We start from the raw sequence: 3,532 nt of genomic DNA, 5'->3' as shown, positions 1-3,532 counted from the left end.
CCCCTTTCTCCTGCTCTCCGGTCCTGCTACTTTGGGTGGGCCTGAGTTGCCTCTCCTCACCTAATCCCTTGGCTGATTGCTTTTCTCTCTGGCTTCCTGGCTTTTAATCCCCTTTCTCCTGCTCTTCCCGCTTGCTACTTTGGGTGTCCCTGAGTTGTCTCTCCTCACCTGTAACCCTGGAGCTGTCATATATATATATGTATGCATGTATGTGAAGTATTGCATGCACTTTTCTTTAAATCAATTTATTAACTGAACTGAACTTGAATCAATACCCCCAGGAGATACACACACACACACATATATAAATATAGCAACAGATATGTATTAGTTCTTACTATTTTCCAAGCATTTTGCTAAGAGTTTTAAAGGAATATCTCACTAATCTTTAAAACAACACTTGGGGGTGGGTATTATTATTTTTCCTATTTTGTAAATGAAGAAACTGAAGAAATGAAGAATGAAGAAATGAAGAAACTGAGCCTTAAGAAGGTGAAAGTGATTTCTTCAAATTTAACAAACCTGGAATTTTAACTAAAACAGGAGCCTGCAATATAAACTCCTCCTTATATATATCCTTTGGGAAGATGAGTCAATTTACAAAATGCTAAGGAACTAATTTAAGCAGAAGAAGAAAGACAGAACTCAGGTTTGGGGTTTGAGGCTAATTCTGAGTCACGTGACATCATTTCATAATATACCCCAAAGTGGATGTATGACATCTTAACCTTGTGCCTTGTTTTATTACTCCTCTGTACACCAGGCAATAGAACTCCAGAGAAGAGAGCTCAACTTAAGAAAGGAACATAAAACTATTAGGTCCTGTTTTATTTTTCCATACCAGGCTCATGGGTCTGAGAAAGTAAGGGTTTGATACCTACCATTCATTGGCTCTTCAGAAGTGGAAATCCACATATAGAAGCCACAACAAGAGAAGAAAATGAAGTTTGCCACCTCCCAGGAGTCCTGGTGATACGGGAAGACAGGTTGGGGCTGAGCTCTGATGGCTGCTCAGATGGTTAGTTCCTCAGGAGTAGGGCCAGGCTAGGGACCAACAGTAAGGGAGGGAGGGTTCCCTTCTCTTATGAGCTTGAACAGTGTCTTGACCTTCACAGATGTTTTGTGAAAGGAAGCAAGTATATTTCATATCTCTGAAGATTAGAATTTTTGTAAAGTTTCTCAAAGATCATAGAAACGTTTGAGTGCCAACATTTTATCAAGAACTGCTTGTTCTTAAGTCTCAACATGCACTACCTTTCTTCTCTCCAACCCTTACAGCTTGCTACTCTGTCCATACGGTATCTCTTTCTTTCCCATTCTCACTAACTAATGAAAACTCCATCAGAAGTATTTTAGACAGAGATTGAATAGCACCCATGTGGAAACAGGCAATCATGTCTCTGCCACCTGAACATAGCTGCTGAAAAGTTTGGGGCTTACTTGGACTAACAGTAACATTATAACACATTGAATGAATGAGAGTAGCTGTAGACATGCAAAGTACTGTTCAGGTCTTTACCAGGGTTTTACATATGTTCTGAGGATATCAGAATTTGAGAAAATCTGACAAAGATTGGATGCACAGGAGAAGTGCATGTTTCATTCACTTTCTAATTTGTTTTTTTTGGTCACCATGTTTCATTTCTGGATACAAGAGCCTTGGGAAAATTATACATGTCTGTCATTTTCATCACTGTATTCTTGACTCCTGAAATGAAGCTTATAATATAGTTGGCATTCAATAAATACTTATTGAGTAAATGAATAGAGGCTAAGCATGAATATCACTAGTTAGATGGTCTTATTAATCTTTGGGCCCTTAGTTGTTTACACAGTGCACAATGCTCAGTAAAATTATTGCTAAGTGGAAAGAATGAATTGTGTCCAATCTAAACAACTAATGTGAGTTACGCCTGTAATTTCTGGGTAGATGGGTCATATATGTGTGCCTTAAGTCATAAAGAGAAGTAAACCACCGTTAAGTTTTCCTTTGGGAATCACAGGACAATGGGTATTGGGAAGGGTGGGAGAGAATCACTCATTCCTGTTCTTTAGTGTCCCAGTATTGCCCTGGCTGACAATACCATCCCTTGGTTCATCAGGAATTCCTCACTAGGACCCTCCACCTCACCTTCTGCTATATAGTAAAATTCTATTCATGTACCCCTTCATACCCTCTGTCCTGGAAAAGATTTTCATTTTAACAGAGACTTTACTTACATAGGGCTTTAGTTCAAAGTAGATGCTCTAACAGGGGGCACTTCAGAACAGAACAATCCAGAAGGGGATATATTTGGAGACTGGGGATTATTTCTTTTCCTACTCAAATTCCACCATTTAGTCATTGTCCTGCTCTACTTCCACGAAAAAATTCATTTCCTTAGTCACTGTGGATATGTTTTCTTGATTAGAGAGAGACAAAGACCCAAGAGGAAGGAAGCAGATCAGCCTAATTGGAGGAAATAAGACTCTTAAACACACACACAAACCCCATAATATCTTTCTCTAAACTCCACTACCTATATCAAGTCAGCATTCTTAGTAACTTCACTTTAGAAGACCTCCACCTTCCTTATGATTTTTTATGAAGAAAAGCAACACCAGTTGGGAAAAATAAGGAATTGCAGCTAGGATATTTGATAATAAATAATTATTTATTATTATTTTTAAAATACATTTTTTAACAGAATTTTTGTTGAAGTGCTGTTTACATGGTATGCTTTCTTGGATAAAGGAGCCCTGGTGACACAGTGCTTAAGAGCTCAGCTGATAAGTGAAAGGTTGTTGTTGTTGTTATGTGCCGTCGAGTCGGCCCCGACTCATAGCAACCCCTCCTTGGGTTTCTGAGGCAGTATCACTACGGAAGTAGGATTGCCCAACCTTACTTCCGAGGAGTGGCTGGTGGGTTTGAACCGCCAGCCTTCTGGTTAGCAGTCAAGTGCTTTAGCCACTATGCTACCAGAGCTCCTAAGTGAAAGGTTAGTGTCCCAGTATTGCCCTGGCTGACAATACCATCCCTTGGTATTGCTATGAATGAGAATTGACTAACAGCCATGGGTTTAGTTTTTTGGATTCTTGGATAAAATATGACTGTGTGTGTAGTAAAGTAGTGAAATTCTCTACATGCAAAGTGATAATTAATGATGTATGATGTTCATCGAGTGTATCTTCCTTTGCATAATGCCCTAGAGAGCATTACCAGTGCTTTTTTTTTAATGTTCATATGTTGTCGATAGCCTCGTATGTTGCTGTGAAAGGAACACTGGACCAAGAATCAGTAGCTTTGGTATTTAAACCTAACTCTGTCTCAAGCTCTCCCTGGGCACTTGGAAAAATCATGTTCTCTGAATCTCATTTTTTTAGTTTCTAAAATAATTTTATTATAGTTTAGAGAAAAAAAAAATCTCTGAAACCTGACAGTATTGTGTGGGTTCTGGCTAGACTCTCATAAGCTGCATGATCCTGGGAAAGTCACTTAGCTTTCTTGAACCCTTTGTAAAGTGAAGATAACAGCACTTGTCTCACAGGTAAA

The sequence above is a fragment of the Orycteropus afer genome, unplaced genomic scaffold (assembly GCF_000298275.1).
Source record: "Orycteropus afer afer isolate SDZICR_OR568_19922 unplaced genomic scaffold, OryAfe1.0 scaffold00257, whole genome shotgun sequence".
In the NCBI taxonomy this organism is placed as follows: Eukaryota; Metazoa; Chordata; class Mammalia; order Tubulidentata; family Orycteropodidae; genus Orycteropus; species Orycteropus afer.
This window is presented reverse-complemented; position numbering follows the sequence as displayed.